Source organism: Lutjanus erythropterus, chromosome 17 (assembly GCF_056507025.1).
Source record: "Lutjanus erythropterus isolate fLutEry1 chromosome 17, fLutEry1.hap2, whole genome shotgun sequence".
In the NCBI taxonomy this organism is placed as follows: domain Eukaryota; kingdom Metazoa; phylum Chordata; class Actinopteri; order Lutjaniformes; family Lutjanidae; genus Lutjanus; species Lutjanus erythropterus.
Genome location: NC_139333.1, coordinates 37,140,927 through 37,158,625, shown reverse-complemented (window position 1 = coordinate 37,158,625; position 17,699 = coordinate 37,140,927). Strand labels below are relative to the sequence as shown.

The 17,699-nt window shown below is 40.1% G+C and overlaps 1 long non-coding RNA gene across 1 annotated transcript; it reads right to left on the bottom strand.

The window, feature by feature from the left end:
- Positions 1-16,365: 16,365 nt before the first annotated feature.
- Positions 16,366-17,482, bottom strand: LOC146312544 (uncharacterized). The gene is made up of 5 exons (XR_014772200.1): positions 17,414-17,482; positions 17,183-17,267; positions 16,953-17,054; positions 16,624-16,794; positions 16,366-16,442 (listed from the first exon to the last, which is right to left on the bottom strand). It is a non-coding gene; the product is annotated as an uncharacterized LOC146312544 (long non-coding RNA).
- Between the last annotated feature and the right edge of the window lie 217 nt (positions 17,483-17,699).

Genomic DNA, 17,699 nt, shown 5'->3' with positions numbered 1-17,699 from the left:
CGCTCTGAAAACGCTTATTTCACCATATGCAGTCACATACAGGGCCCAAATCACAGTGGTCACTCATGCTAAAAAAGTGAAAAATCTGCCAAAACAGGGCATAAAAAGACACAAAACCACCTTTTCCAACAAGAAGATGATGATTGCAGCCACTTGGCTGTGGAAAGTGTGCTTTTTGAGCTTTTTACGCTCTGAAAACGCTTATTTCACCATATGCAGTCACATACAGGGCCCAAATCACAGTGGTCACTCATGCTAAAAAAGTGAAAAATCTGCCAAAACAGGGCATAAAAAGACACAAAACCACCTTTTCCAACAAGAAGATGATGATTGCAGCCACTTGGCTGTGGAAAGTGTGCTTTTTGAGCTTTTTACGCTCTTAAAACGCTTATTTCACCCTATGCAGTCACATACAGGGCCCAAATCACAGTGGTCACTCATGCTAAAAAAGTGAAAAATCTGCCAAAACAGGGCATAAAAAGACACAAAACCACCTTTTCCAACAAGAAGATGATGATTGCAGCCACTTGGCTGTGGAAAGTGTGCTTTTTGAGCTTTTTACGCTCTTAAAACGCTTATTTCACCCTATGCAGTCACATACAGGGCCCAAATCACAGTGGTCACTCATGCTAAAAAAGTGAAAAATCTGCCAAAACAGGGCATAAAAAGACACAAAACCACCTTTTCCAACAAGAAGATGATGATTGCAGCCACTTGGCTGTGGAAAGTGTGCTTTTTGAGCTTTTTACGCTCTTAAAACGCTTATTTCACCATATGCAGTCACATACAGGGCCCAAATCACAGTGGTCACTCATGCTAAAAAAGTGAAAAATCTGCCAAAACAGGGCATGAAAAGACACAAAACCACCTTTTCCAACAAGAAGATGATGATTGCAGCCACTTGGCTGTGGAAAGTGTGCTTTTTGAGCTTTTTACGCTCTTAAAACGCTTATTTCACCATATGCAGTCACATACAGGGCTCAAATCACAGTGGTCACTCATGCTAAAAAAGTGAAAAATCTGCCAAAACAGGGCATGAAAAGACACAAAACCACCTTTTCCAACAAGAAGATGATGATTGCAGCCACTTGGCTGTGGAAAGTGTGCTTTTTGAGCTTTTTACGCTCTTAAAACGCTTATTTCACCATATGCAGTCACATACAGGGCCCAAATCACAGTGGTCACTCATGCTAAAAAAGTGAAAAATCTGCCAAAACAGGGCATGAAAAGACACAAAACCACCTTTTCCAACAAGAAGATGATGATTGCAGCCACTTGGCTGTGGAAAGTGTGCTTTTTGAGCTTTTTACGCTCTTAAAACGCTTATTTCACCATATGCAGTCACATACAGGGCTCAAATCACAGTGGTAAGTCATGCTAAAAAAGTGAAAAATCTGCCAAAACAGGGCATAAAAAGACACAAAACCACCTTTTCCAACAAGAAGATGATGATTGCAGCCACTTGGCTGTGGAAAGTGTGCTTTTTGAGCTTTTTACGCTCTGAAAACGCTTATTTCACCATATGCAGTCACATACAGGGCTCAAATCACAGTGGTAAGTCATGCTAAAAAAGTGAAAAATCTGCCAAAACAGGGCATAAAAAGACACAAAACCACCTTTTCCAACAAGAAGATGATGATTGCAGCCACTTGGCTGTGGAAAGTGTGCTTTTTGAGCTTTTTAAGCTCTTAAAACGCTTATTTCACCATATGCAGTCACATACAGGGTTCAAATCACAGTGGTCACTCATGCTAAAAAAGTGAAAAATCTGCCAAAACAGGGCATAAAAAGACACAAAACCACCTTTTCCAACAAGAAGATGATGATTGCAGCCACTTGGCTGTGGAAAGTGTGCTTTTTGAGCTTTTTACGCTCTGAAAACGCTTATTTCACCATATGCAGTCACATACAGGGTTCAAATCACAGTGGTCACTCATGCTAAAAAAGTGAAAAATCTGCCAAAACAGGGCATAAAAAGACACAAAACCACCTTTTCCAACAAGAAGATGATGATTGCAGCCACTTGGCTGTGGAAAGTGTGCTTTTTGAGCTTTTTACGCTCTGAAAACGCTTATTTCACCATATGCAGTCACATACAGGGCTCAAATCACAGTGGTCACTCATGCTAAAAAAGTGAAAAATCTGCCAAAACAGGGCATGAAAAGACACAAAACCACCTTTTCCAACAAGAAGATGATGATTGCAGCCACTTGGCTGTGGAAAGTGTGCTTTTTGAGCTTTTTACGCTCTTAAAACGCTTATTTCACCATATGCAGTCACATACAGGGCCCAAATCACAGTGGTCACTCATGCTAAAAAAGTGAAAAATCTGCCAAAAGAGGGCATGAAAAGACACAAAACCACCTTTTCCAACAAGAAGATGATGATTGCAGCCACTTGGCTGTGGAAAGTGTGCTTTTTGAGCTTTTTACGCTCTGAAAACGCTTATTTCACCATATGCAGTCACATACAGGGCCCAAATCACAGTGGTCACTCATGCTAAAAAAGTGAAAAATCTGCCAAAAGAGGGCATGAAAAGACACAAAACCACCTTTTCCAACAAGAAGATGATGATTGCAGCCACTTGGCTGTGGAAAGTGTGCTTTTTGAGCTTTTTACGCTCTTAAAACGCTTATTTCACCATATGCAGTCACATACAGGGCCCAAATCACAGTGGTCACTCATGCTAAAAAAGTGAAAAATCTGCCAAAAGAGGGCATGAAAAGACACAAAACCACCTTTTCCAACAAGAAGATGATGATTGCAGCCACTTGGCTGTGGAAAGTGTGCTTTTTGAGCTTTTTACGCTCTGAAAACGCTTATTTCACCATATGCAGTCACATACAGGGCCCAAGTGACAGAGTGGTCACTGATGCTTAAAAGTGAAAAATCTGCCAAAACAGGGCATAAAGAGACACAAAACCACCTTTTCCATCAAGAAGATGATGATTGCAGCCACTTGGCTGTGAAAGTGTGCTTTTTGAGCTTTTTACGCTCTGAAAACGCTTATTTCACCATATGCAGTCACATACAGGGCCCAAATCACAGTGGTCACTCATGCTAAAAAAGTGAAAAATCTGGCAAAACAGAGCATAAAAAGACACAAAACCACCTTTTCCATCAAGAAGATGATGATTGCAGCCACTAGGCTGTGAAAAGTGTGCTTTTTAAGCTTTTTACGCTCTGAAAACGCTTATTTCACCATATGCAGTCACATACAGGGCACAAATCACAGAGTGGTCACTCATGCTTAAAAGTGAAAAATCTGCCAAAACAGGGCCTAAAAAGACACAAAACCACCTTTTCCAACAAGAAGATGATGATTGCAGCCACTTGGCTGTGGAAAGTGTGCTTTTTGAGCTTTTTACGCTATAAAAACGCTTATTTCACCATATGCAGTCACATACAGGGCCCAAATCACAGTGGTCACTCATGCTAAAAAAGTGAAAAATCTGCCAAAACAGGGCATGAAAAGACACAAAACCACCTTTTCCAACAAGAAGATGATGATTGCAGCCACTTGGCTGTGGAAAGTGTGCTTTTTGAGCTTTTTACGCTCTGAAAACGCTTATTTCACCATATGCAGTCACATACAGGGCCCAAATCACAGTGGTCACTCATGCTAAAAAAGTGAAAAATCTGCCAAAACAGGGCATGAAAAGACACAAAACCACCTTTTCCAACAAGAAGATGATGATTGCAGCCACTTGGCTGTGGAAAGTGTGCTTTTTGAGCTTTTTACGCTCTGAAAACGCTTATTTCACCATATGCAGTCACATACAGGGCTCAAATCACAGTGGTCACTCATGCTAAAAAAGTGAAAAATCTGCCAAAACAGGGCATGAAAAGACACAAAACCACCTTTTCCAACAAGAAGATGATGATTGCAGCCACTTGGCTGTGGAAAGTGTGCTTTTTGAGCTTTTTACGCTCTGAAAACGCTTATTTCACCATATGCAGTCACATACAGGGTTCAAATCACAGTGGTCACTCATGCTAAAAAAGTGAAAAATCTGCCAAAACAGGGCATGAAAAGACACAAAACCACCTTTTCCAACAAGAAGATGATGATTGCAGCCACTTGGCTGTGGAAAGTGTGCTTTTTGAGCTTTTTACGCTCTTAAAACGCTTATTTCACCATATGCAGTCACATACAGGGCCCAAATCACAGTGGTCACTCATGCTAAAAAAGTGAAAAATCTGCCAAAACAGGGCATGAAAAGACACAAAACCACCTTTTCCAACAAGAAGATGATGATTGCAGCCACTTGGCTGTGGAAAGTGTGCTTTTTGAGCTTTTTACGCTCTTAAAACGCTTATTTCACCATATGCAGTCACATACAGGGCCCAAATCACAGTGGTCACTCATGCTAAAAAAGTGAAAAATCTGCCAAAACAGGGCATGAAAAGACACAAAACCACCTTTTCCAACAAGAAGATGATGATTGCAGCCACTTGGCTGTGGAAAGTGTGCTTTTTGAGCTTTTTACGCTCTTAAAACGCTTATCACCATATGCAGTCACATACAGGGCCCAAATCACAGTGGTCACTCATGCTAAAAAAGTGAAATATCTGGCGAAAAGGGCATAAAAAGACACAAAACCACCTTTTCCATCAAGAAGATGATGATTGCAGCCACTTGGCTGTGAAAAGTGTGCTTTTTGAGCTTTTTACGCTCTGAAAAGGCTTATTTCACCATATGCAGTCACATACAGGGCCCAAATCACAGAGTGGTCACTGATGCTTAAAAGTGAAAAATCTGGCCAAACAGGGCCTAAAAAGACACAAAACCACCTTTTCCATCAAGAAGATGATGATTGCAGCCACTTGGCTGTGAAAGTGTGCTTTTTGAGCTTTTTACGCTCTGAAAACGCTTATTTCACCATATGCAGTCACATACAGGGCCCAAATCACAGAGTGGTCACTGATGCTAAAAAAGTGAAAAATCTGGCCAAACAGGGCATAAAGAGACACAAAACCACCTTTTCCATCAGGAAGATGATGATTGCAGCCACTTGGCTGTGAAAGTGTGCTTTTTGAGCTTTTTACGCTCTGAAAACGCTTATTTCACCATATGCAGTCACATACAGGGCCCAAGTGACAGAGTGGTCACTGATGCTTAAAAGTGAAAAATCTGCCAAAACAGGGCATAAAGAGACACAAAACCACCTTTTCCATCAAGAAGATGATGATTGCAGCCACTTGGCTGTGAAAGTGTGCTTTTTGAGCTTTTTACGCTCTGAAAAGGCTTATTTCACCATATGCAGTCACATACAGGGCCCAAATCACAGTGGTCACTCATGCTAAAAAAGTGAAAAATCTGGCAAAACAGAGCATAAAAAGACACAAAACCACCTTTTCCATCAAGAAGATGATGATTGCAGCCACTTGGCTGTGAAAAGTGTGCTTTTTAAGCTTTTTACGCTCTGAAAACGCTTATTTCACCATATGCAGTCACATACAGGGCACAAATCACAGAGTGGTCACTCATGCTTAAAAGTGAAAAATCTGCCAAAACAGGGCCTAAAAAGACACAAAACCACCTTTTCCATCAAGAAGATGATGATTGCAGCCACTTGGCTGTGAAAGTGTGCTTTTTGAGCTTTTTACGCTCTGAAAAGGCTTATTTCACCATATGCAGTCACATACAGGGCCCAAATCACAGAGTGGTCACTGATGCTTAAAAGTGAAAAATCTGCCAAAACAGGGCCTAAAAAGACACAAAACCACCTTTTCCATCAAGAAGATGATGATTGCAGCCACTTGGCTGTGAAAGTGTGCTTTTTGAGCTTTTTACGCTCTGAAAACGCTTATTTCACCATATGCAGTCACATACCGGGCCCAAGTGACAGAGTGGTCACTGATGCTTAAAAGTGAAAAATCTGCCAAAACAGGGCATAAAGAGACACAAAACCACCTTTTCCATCAAGAAGATGATGATTGCAGCCACTTGGCTGTGAAAAGTGTGCTTTTTAAGCTTTTTATGCTCTGAAAACGCTTATTTCACCATATGCAGTCACATACAGGGCCCAAATCACAGAGTGGTCACTGTTGCTTAAAAGTGAAAAATCTGGCCAAACAGGGCATAAAGAGACACAAAACCACCTTTTCCATCAAGAAGATGATGATTGCAGCCACTTGGCTGTGAAAAGTGTGCTTTTTGAGCTTTTTACGCTCTGAAAACGCTTATTTCACCATATGCAGTCACATACAGGGCACAAGTGACAGAGTGGTCACAGATGCTGAAAAGTGAAAAATCTGCCAAAACAGGGCCTAAAAAGACACAAAACCACCTTTTCCATCAAGAAGATGATGATTGCAGCCACTTGGCTGTGAAAGTGTGCTTTTTGAGCTTTTTACGCTCTGAAAAGGCTTATTTCACCATATGCAGTCACCATATTCAGTATAGTCCTGTATACTTGTGTTACAGGACTATGCCGCTGGGTGTAAAAGATTCCGATTCCGATTCCCGATTGTTTTTTTTGAGGGGTCTGATTTACCGATTCCGATTTTTATGTAGATTTCAGACCTGTTTTGAGCATGAGCATGAGCATGTTGAGCATGAGTGATCACATGCTGCTGTGGGATGCCTGTGACTGTACATGATGAATTAAGGCGCAGTTTCATAGCAGAAGTGGCCGCAATCCTGATCTTCTTGATGGACAAGGTGGTCTTATGCCTTGTTTTGTTAGCTTTTTCACTTCTGAGTGTAAGGGCCACATGTTGCTGGGGGCTGCCTATGTGAAAGCATATGATGAATTAAGGTGTTTCTGAGCATCAGACGCCCAGAAAGCACAGTTTCGTAGCTGCAATCCTCATCTTCTTGATGGAAAACATGGTTGTATGCCCTGTTTTGCCAGATTTTTCACTTCTGAGCGTAAGTGGCCACACTGTGATGTGAGCTGCCTATGCGACTGCATGTGGTGAAATAAGGTTCTTCTGAGCATCAGATGCCCAGAAAGCACAATTTAGGGAAGTTCATAATTTAGACATAAAAATTATTTAATTATTTATCTTTAACCAGGGCTTGCGCCTCCTAAAAAAGCCTAAATTGTAAAGGAATAATCCGCAAAATGTGAATCTTGTGAAAAAACAACAGCCACAATAAAAGTCTTTACTCGTTTCATTTGGATCTTAAATGAAAACTGAAAGTCTTTAAACCCTTTGATTTAAGCAGTCTGGTGAAACTGTGGCAAGTTTATTAATGAGTTGGATCTCATGTCTCACCCTTTGGTTTTTGGACCAAAGAGTTGTTCCAAGCCAATATACTTGAAATTGTGGATACCATGAATGGTAAAATGAGCATGTGACTTTTCTTAACATGATTAACATGCTCCAGTATTCTCGTTTTCAGAGTTCAGCCTGTTTCCCCAATGTACAGTAATTTACAGTGTTGACATTGGACAGCATTGTGGTGGAAAATCTGAAAATGAAGACAGACACCATGACCAAGATTTCCTTTAATAGAGCTTTGCAAAGGATCAGTACACAGTCACAAAGAAAGTGTAAAAGGAACTGATAATGAGCCAAGAATGTAAATCTGTCTTAGAGATGAAGGAGGTTGGGTCAGGATGGACCTGAAGTGCTTATTGTCAGGATGTGATTGTGTTATCAGAAGTTGTTGTTCCAAAGGGAGAACAAGGACAAGTAACCAGTTAGTGCCTGACAATACATGAGAAGTAACTATGAGGAACAACAGTGACCAGTTCAGCATATAATTTTCTCACTATAATCCCCCCCTTTTGATCATATGTGATCACATAAAAAGGAAAATTATAAAAGACCATAAAAGATCATACCTTCTCTACAAATAATACAACAAATAATAGTCCTTACATATGATAACATAATAGTAAAGTATAAGAGAGTGAAGAAAAATTTTAAAACATTACTTCATAAAATATTACCCCTGGAAAAAGCAAGATGCTGTTGTTACAGATGGGAGAATTTAGTATAACAAATGCAAGCAACTTAGGCATGAAAGTTCCATATATGTATTAACATAACAATTGCAAAATCTGGGTTGTCAATAGGATCAGGATCTCTTCAGCATTGCATGGTGGGAGCCAATCAGGAGTAGTTAACTGTGTCAACTGATGGAAAACATTTTTTTTAACTGTAGGGAATGAACTCACAAGAAAACACATTGAGCCTCACAGGCCACACCATACAGCGTGTCTGAATGCATGCCATGGCTGTTATTGGAGTTCCATCTCTGATCCCATGATGGTGACACTGAGGTTCATTCAGCACGCCACTTAGTTGGAGCCATGCAAGTTCTCGTTGGACAGTATGCCAATACTGTTGCCTCTTCTTCTCATCCTCGCGATGTGATGACCTATTTTGCTATAGGTGTCTCTGGTGGAGGTGGAACCCTTTTGCAGTGGCTGGCATGGATCCGGGTGACTCTTTTGGCAAACTTTACTGCCGTCTGTGCAGTCAGCAGCATGTGGAATGGACCCGTCCACTGCTTCGAGTGCCAGGTCTTTTGTCTCAGGTCTCTCACCACTACGCAGTCACCAGGCTGGAGGTCAGGTGAAGAGGTCCTGTGGCTGGAGCTGGTAGCGCTTCCTTCACCTGCTTATGAATGTTAGATAAAACAGCTATAGTAGTGGAGGGTATGTTAGGGTCATCATATGGAAAGAATTCAGACAGTTAATTCTGGGCATGCTGCGGCCTTGGCAGCTGCTTCTCCTCTGGTGTTCTCCTGTGAAAGTTGGTCATTGTTAGTGTGAGCATGACATTTACACACAGCAACCTTTTTTGGGAGCAGAACAGCATCCAGCAGTTGTAAAACAAGAGTGTGATGTGCTATAGGTTTGCCAGATGGTGTTTGAAAATTTCTCTTTTTCCAAATTGTACCAAAATCATGCATAAAGCCAAAAACATATCTACTGTCTGTGCAGATATTCACTGTTTTGTCTGTTGCTAGATTACATGCTTCTATGAGAGTGATTTGGCATTGACTGTATCATGTGCAGTTACCACCAATGGTGAAAAGAGTACAAGAAATCTGTTATATTGCTAAAACATTACTCAATTACAAGTAAAAGTACTGGCGTTAGAAATATATTTCAGTAAAAGTACAAAGTATTTGCCTGAAAAACTACTAGAGTATTAGTTACTTTCAACCATTGATGTCACTGTCACCTCTCCAAACTAGGGTTATAAATTTTGTGCATTTTCCAGAACCAATAGTTGAAAGCTTTGACTGATTAATCATTGATAATTTATGAGATACATAACACCATTTATTTTCTAATTTTGTTTTTTTTTTTCTTTTTGAGTCAAAGTTTAAGTTTCCTTATTCAACAAACAGACCCCTAACCCCTGGTTACCACAGCGAAACTAATTACATTTTTTTTTCCTGTGTCAGGGTTGCATGATGCTGATCCATCCACAAACAGTTCAAAATCTGGATTTTGCAAAGTTGTTTCTTGCAAATCTGGTCTGGGGGAACAAACTTCAGTTATTGTAAGAACATAGTTGTGTTCTCCGCACATCTCCTAACATGGACCGATGCAAAGAGCTGTATCTTCATGATACCCAAAAATGGAAATACATGGCTCTCAGGCCTCAACGCTGAATTATTAGAGAAGGTTAGAGACTGTATGATCTGTAGCCTATACTACACATGAACCCATGGTTATCTTACCAGAAATATACCTCAGTTACATTGTATCTTTTCACAGTGATATCAGGGATTTCAAATAGAACAGTGTTATAAAAGAGCAATCTTGCTGCTGATGTTTTCTGCTAAAGCAAAACCAATGAAACAACATGTGGAACAAGCAGAGTTAGTTTAGAGTAACCTTAAAAAGTAGGAATTCCTGTAGCTAAAGCATCAAGTTTAGCTGAAAAGTAGGCTACAGGTCTCTGTCTGCCTCTGCCATCCTAGAGTACTGAACACTCTTTGTCTACAGTCTGAGTAAAAGGTCGGTTTGGATCTGGTGACCCAAGAGTTGGAGTCATCAGAGTCTTCCGAAGGACATGTTTTAAGTCAACAAATGTTTATCCTGTATCAGCAGTCCATGTCACTTTACTATGTGCTTCTAGGCCTCACTCGTGCGATTGCGCTCAGGGGTGCCTCGAGGACAGGAATGAAGGGCCTGCAATAGGAACACAAAAGACATAACTTGTTTCTTTATGATTGGATTTGAAAATGTTTTGAAATGTTTTTACTCTTTTTTGGGAGAGGAATTTGGCCTCAGATATGATCACATGACCCAAAAATGTCACGTGTAGGACAAACTGCAGTTTTGATGAGCTAGCTTTGTGACCTTCTTCAGCCAAATGTTTCAAATGTCTTTTTCACACTGAACTTGAGTTAAAGCACGAATCATTTAATCATCAACATATTGTAATCGTGCACTTCCTGGTGACAGATTTAATGAGCTCAAACTTTCTTTTGAATTTTTAGCTGATTTTTGTTTGTTTTAACTGAGAAAATTGGTGTGCATACAGGAGAATTTTCACAGGGAATGATTACACCTGCCCTTAATCAAGTGTTAAAGACTGGTGTAATTTTTTTTTTTTTTTTTGGTTGAGTTGATATTATGGTTGACAGGGCCTTTAATTAGATTTTGGTGTGATCACAATTGGTTGCATGCCTCTGATTAGACCAATATCAGTTTTAGGGATCTTCTGAAAGGCTGGGGTGTTTATGATGTCACATGCTTTATGTAAATAGGCAAATGTGTGTTGTGTGTCTGGTACCAGTTGAACACATCTGAGTATGTAGACAACAAAGGTAATTTTTGTCGATAAACCTTCAAAACAGGATTATATTGAACATTATGGTCAGATATTGAGTCTCATGATTCCGCTGCGAGTCAATCATCTTTTGAGTTGGATCAGTCTTTGGGTAGTGTTTGGCTCAATGTCCCTTTTTGCCACAGTGGAAACAAACATCTGGATCAGCTGTACTTAGACCTCCATAGAACGTCCTTGGAACATAGTCAATGCTGCCATATTTAGATCTTTCTCTCTGTTTTTTTCTCTCCTGCTTTGAGGAGCTTTCAGCATGCACAGCATGTCCTTTTGTCCCATGTTATACATGTTTGTTTTACCATTTGTGAAATGTCAAAACACAGTCAGTTCAGTGGCAAACTTTACACCTCCATCTGATGGTGATGGGAGGTGAGCCAGCCCCTGCTGTCTCCATCACAGGGAAATTCAGGACTTTGAGTACATTTCCCCCATGTTGGATCTCACTGGTGACAGGGAGATAAATGTATTTGAAGATTTTCTAAACTTCAAGTCAATTAAATACATTTTCAGATTTTCACCAATTAGAATTGTTGAATCGCAGCGCTGAGTGAGTCTGGTCTTGGTCTCAGGCCATCCTTCTCACTCGTTGTAGGAGCCAAATATGTTGGTGAAATATTTCAAAGGCTGACTTGTAGTTCACTGTTTTGAACATAGGGTGTCACTGTACCTTTGTAATGCTCAGGTGTAAAGGTAGCTGGGTTACTGTTGTTGTCAGGACTGCTAAGGCGCAAAATGTTTGTCACGCCGTAGCTGAATGTTTGGTCTTTTCTTTTTTTAAACAACAATGGACATCATTCATGATTGCATGAGGGAAATAAATTATTTTTGCTGCAATGAAGAATGACCTGTGGATTAATTCAAGGAACGGCACAGCGTATGGTTATAAAACAAAGAGTCAAGCGCGTCAGCCAGGTCACTCCAGGTTAAACGTCTCAGGGGCTAAGTAATAGGCTAGCTTCTACACTCGTCTTTGTGGGGAGGTTGAGGCTGAAGGCCTCAGGGTGTGCACTACCACCGTCGACCCCCGAGTCCAGAAACCCTCAGACAAACAATCCCACTTCTGACACCAAATTGTGGTGGAAAATCTGAAAATGAAGACAGACACCATGACCAAAATTGTCTGGTGTTTGATGTGGTGTTTCAATAGAGCTTTGCAAAGGACCAGTACACAGTCACACAGAAAGTGTAAAAGGAACTGATAATGAGTCAAGAATGTAAATCTGTCTTATAGGGTTAGGAGATAAAGGAGGTTGGGTCAGGATGGACCTGAAGTGCTTAGTGGGAGAGTCAGGATGTGATTGTGTTATCAGAAGTTGTTGTTCCAAAGGGAGAACAGCTGTGTGTTCAAGGACAAGTAACCAATTAGTGCCTGACAATACATGAGAAGTAACTCTGAGGAACAACAGTGACCAGTTCACCATATAATTTTCCCACTATAGCATACACCACATTTGTGACCTGCGGTGAGATTAAATCTCTGGCCCTTTCCTGAGGCTTTCACACACACAATAAAACCCTTTATGGGGGGGGGGGGGTTATGGAAGAAAAAAACTTTATCCTCTTAAAAAAACAAATAAATCCCCAAAATATAAATGCAAAGAAAAGAAATTATTACAAAAAAAATTAGAATAAATGTGTAAAAAAAACAACAAAAATTAACTAATGGAGACTAATTCCTAATAGAAAAAACCTTCAGTATTAATTAAAATTTATAAAAGAAGGGAAAAAAGAAGGAAAAGGGGAGAGAAAAGCACGTCCTACTGTGTCAGGGTAGCTGTTTGATGAGAAAGAGCAAAAGTCAAATAACTGGTTACTGATAGCTTGGCTTAGGGCTGCGCGGTATACACGGTATGACGGTAGAAACGGTATAAATTGGCCACGGTAGAGATTTGTGCTATGCCATCATACCGTCGATGACGTCATCACCCCTGCCTCTGTGTGAAAATGGCCGCAAGCACAGTAACGGCGGAGAAGGAGGGGCTGGTAAAAAAAAAAAAAACGGTGCTACATCCGTGATTTGGACGTGGTTCGGGTTTAAAAAGTCGGATGTTGAGCAGAAAAATGTCATCTGCAAGATGTGTGTCCAAGTCCGGACCCACACACCGTCCTATACGGACCTGGACCTATAACCAATAAATTATTAATAGATTTTATTTTTTTACGGGACGCTTCTATTTTAACTGGCATACCTTTTCTAGTCTTTCCACCACTGGTTTAGCTGATCAGGAAACGCACAGACCAGCTGCAGAGAAGCTGCGTGTGGAGGAGACTGTTGTTAATGGCGGAGTTTATTACAACAGTCAAAACTAACGTGATGACATTGACACCAACCAGATGCACCTATAAAATTAAACAACTGTATAAGGAGGCCTATGTAAAACAGGAGAGTCTGTGTTTCTCCGTGAGAAACTTTCAGACCTTCTCACAGCAGAGTGAACAGGTGAGGGAGGGGAGGAGGGCAGACTGATCACTAATCAATCACTGATACCGTCGTCATCTTGGACTGATTAAAAAATAAAAAAGACAAAATTGGTGACAAACCAAACCTGGGTGTCCACACAAATAAAGTCTTTGTGTGAAACACTGCAGAGTGTAACATTGTGCTGTTTACAGACAGTCTGCTGTCATTAGTTTGACAGAGAGACAGAGAGGGTCGTGTCTAGAAGGGAACCCTAGACCCGCAAAAGATCGTGCGAGTTTGATTATTTTAGTAGAAATAACGGAAACAAGAGTTGTGCAAATAAAGACTTACCTTCTAGACACGACTGTAAAAGATGCGCAGCTCCAAAAATAGAAAATCATGTTGTGGTGTCGATGTTTTTAATGTGGCGGGCCGCCATAAATAAAACACTATTCACTGAACCACAGAGAGTCACTGAAACACTGATCACTGACCTGCTGTGATGACAAAAATACTCACATTCTTTACTTTGGTATATTTTTTTTACAGATTTTTACAGGATTACAGAACCTTTTCACTGTTTTTGCCATTTGTCTTATAGAAAACCTCTCTTACTTGAAGTACTGTTTACAATATCCACTTTTTTTGTAAGAATTTTTGTATTTCTGAGGCACTATCCTTACTTCTGTTGTTCTTCTGCACAATAAATGCTCAAAAATTACATTATATCTTTGCTGTTGTTGTTGTTTTACAAAACCCATTCAGAAACACTTCCATAAGTTTTACACCGCAACATTTATACCGAGATATATACCATTACCGTGAAGGGATTCAATTTATACCGTGATATGAATTTTGGGTCATACCGCCCAGCCCTAGCTTGGCTCCATCTGCTGGACAAAAAGAGTCACTGCACGGCCTATCAAGTGAACGGTCAAACAATTCAGCAGCACATGGAGAGTCAGTTTACAGCCTCTACAAAGCCTCTAAAGCAATAGTAAAATAAAATATCATAATTATTTTCTAAAAGAGAGTCACAAAAGATGAAAATAGTCCAGAGAAGTTGAATTTTGGAGCCATATGGCTCACAGAATAAAGAAAAAATGTCTTTATAACTTCGGCTATTGTGCTGTTTCACCTCCTTTGTGGCAGTCCTTTCACCTTGCTGGGGGACGCAGCTTGCACCGGCTCAGGTCTTCACTTACACCAGACCATTCTGAAATACAGAGAAAAGGCCTGGTGTCAATGTAATAAACCCAAATAATATCGAAAGGAAGGCATTCAGACCAAAAATTAGAGCAAAACTGTCTTCAAAATCACTATTAACAATAATAAAAATAATAACAATATTGACGGTGAAATACACCTCAAGTAATGAAACAAACCTTAACTACCAACTCTCAGGAACAGTCAAAAACTGCTCATTCTTACAAAAGAGGATGGACCCCTGACGGAATTTAGGGTCGAGTTAAATAGGATACTAGAGATACTAGAAAAGCAATTTCTAAAGAAATTACCGCTGTGAATGCAACAAGCTGAAGCCAAGCTGCAATGCTGCATTGGCTTGCTGCAACAATATGCCTGACGCCACACTGAACAGCTGCGTGAATGATATAAGAAGGTTTGAATTATGTATAATATTTGAATATTAGTTAGAAAGGCTGACACCACACTGAATAGCTACCTTTAAAATATAATAAAGTTTGAATTACGTGGAATTTTTGAATGTTTGTAGAATGACTGATACCACACTGAATAGCTGCCTTTTTAAGGTAATATTTGAATTAGGTAGAATATTTGGATTTTTGTTAAAAAGCTGATGCCACACTGATAGCTGCCTCGAAAATATAATTTTTGAATTATGTAGAATATTTGAATATTACTTAAAAACCTGACGCAACACTGAATACCTGCCATGTAAATATAATATTTGAATTATGTAGAATATTTGAATGTTTGTTAGAAAGCTGACCCCACACTCAATAGCTGCCTTTATAATATCACAATGTTTGAATTCTGCTTCTGCTACAAACTGCTTATTTGGTCGAGCCATTCTGAAACAACAGAAACACACACACTAATGTTTTTATAAAGCAGTATAACATTAATTTAGTCCAATAATGAACACTCAATAGCTACCTTTATGATATAATAATGTTTGAATTATGTACAACATTTGATTGTCTGTTGCTTAAGAATTTAAAAAACAATGACTGTTATGATACAATACAGGATGATACAGGAAACAATAACATGCAAAATTTTTAAATTGTATTCACACTAATACCACAATGTAAAAATACCTAAGTAAAGAATCTGAGTATTTTTTTCCATCACAGCAGGTCAGTGATCAGTGTTTCAGTGAATAGTGTTTTATTTATGGCAGCCCGCCACATTAAAAACATCAACACCACGAAATGATTTTCTATTTTTGGAGCTGCGCACCTTTTTCGGTCGTGTCTAGAAGCTCTTTATTTGCACAATTCTCGCAAGATTTGTGTTCGTTATTGCTACTAAAATAATCAAACTTGCACGATCTTTCGCAGGTCTAGGGTTCCCTTCTAGACACGACCCTCTCTGTCTCTCTGTCAAACTAATGACAGCAGACTGTCTGTAAACAGCATAATGTTACACTCTGCAGTGTTTCACACAAAGACTTTATTTGTGTGGACACCCAGGTTTGGTTTGTCACCAATTTTGTCATTTTTATTTTTTAATCAGTCCAAGATGACGACGGTATCAGTGATTGATTAGTGATCAATGTGCCCTCCTCCCTCCCTCACCTGTTCACTCTGCTGTGAGAAGATCTCAAAGTTTCTCACAGAGAAACACAGACTCTCCCGTTTTATGTATAAGCCTCCTTATACGGTTGTTTAATATTATAAGTGCATCTGGTTGGTGTCGATGTCATTAACCATCACGTTAGTTTTGACTGTTGTAATAAACTTTGTCATTAACAACAGTCTCCTCCACACGCGGCTTCTCTGCAATTGGTCTGTGCGTTTCCTGATCAGCTAAACCAGCGTCGGAAAGACTAGAAAAGGTATGCCAGTTAAAATAGAAGCGTCCCGTCAAAATTTAAAATCTATTAAGAATTTATTGGTTATAGGTCCATGTCCATATAGGACGGCGTGTGGGTCAGGACTCGGACCTCGGTCCGCCTGTTAGGGACCCCTGCTATATAGGATACTTACAGATGGTCTGGGTCCATCTGAAGATTAGCAATGAATGTTGAGTAAAAAGCACATAGCTGCACTGCCTTTTCCTGTCCCTGAGAGGAGAGGAGAGGAGAGGAGAGGAGAGGAGAGGAGAGGAGAGGAGAGGAGAGGAGAGGAGAGGAGAGGAGAGGAGAGGAGAGGAGACTTTAGCGCCATGTCTGGAAATCAGCAGTTTTCAGAGTCATGGTGTAACACTATAGTGTTCATGACTGACAGAAAAACACAGTCACATACCAGGTACAGGTCAGGTATATTTGTCGTAGCCTCTCAGTGTGGCTTAGCTGTGCAAAGCACACTCAAGTGTTGCTGTCAGTACCGCACTGCTTCGTTGACATGTGTCCTACTTCACATTTGGTCAAGACATATAGCTGCACTACCTGTTCCTGTCCCTCGGTCCATGTGGCTCTGGTTATGTGACGAGAGGAGAGGACACTATAAGACTGATGATGTAGACGGCCAACACAAACAACCCACAGTTATTTGTTGTCTGGAAATCAACAGTTTTCAGAGTCATGCTGTAACACTACAGTGTTTATGACTGAAAGAAAAACACAGTCGCATACGAGGTACAGGTCAGGCAGTTGTCAGGTGTATTCGTCGTAGCCTCTCAGTGTGGCTTAGCTGTGCAAAGCACGGTCAAATGTTGCTGGAGCCCTCCTTGATTTCTGTTTGTTGTTCATGAGTGTCAGAGCAAAACAGAAGGAGCAGTGACTGAACCTTTAAATGTTTTCACATTATAACTATTGCTCATACTAATGGTATGCACAATCTATGAACTGTAAAGTTGACTTACAGCATGTTTGACTCCAGCTCAAGATGACTGCTGATGTTGCTTGTTGCTTCATTGACATGTGTCCAACTTCACATCTTGTCAGAGCCTTGTGAGAGGAAGAGAAAAATGTTACACCATTGATGCATATAAAAAATCACAATACAGACAGTGTACATTACATGCTTATATACCACTAATACACAATAAAAAAGAGACACATATCATGCATGGGAGGAGGCTGTTCTTATTTACCTGGCACAGGTCGATTTATAGAGCAGATAGTAGTGGTGTGATCCTGTGAGTTTTGTCTCTCCATCTCTGGAACATGTTTGTTTCCTGTTAAGAACAAGTGCACAAACACAGATCAACACTCATTTACATGTTTACCTCTGCAAATGAAAATAATAAAAAAAAAATTTCAAGATGTTGTAAGTTATGTATGTTAATTATTTCATGTTTATAGATCAGTGGAAGAGAGAGATGACATTAACCAATGATGTACGTGGTCAGAATTTACTGTGTCCATAAGTATTACTAT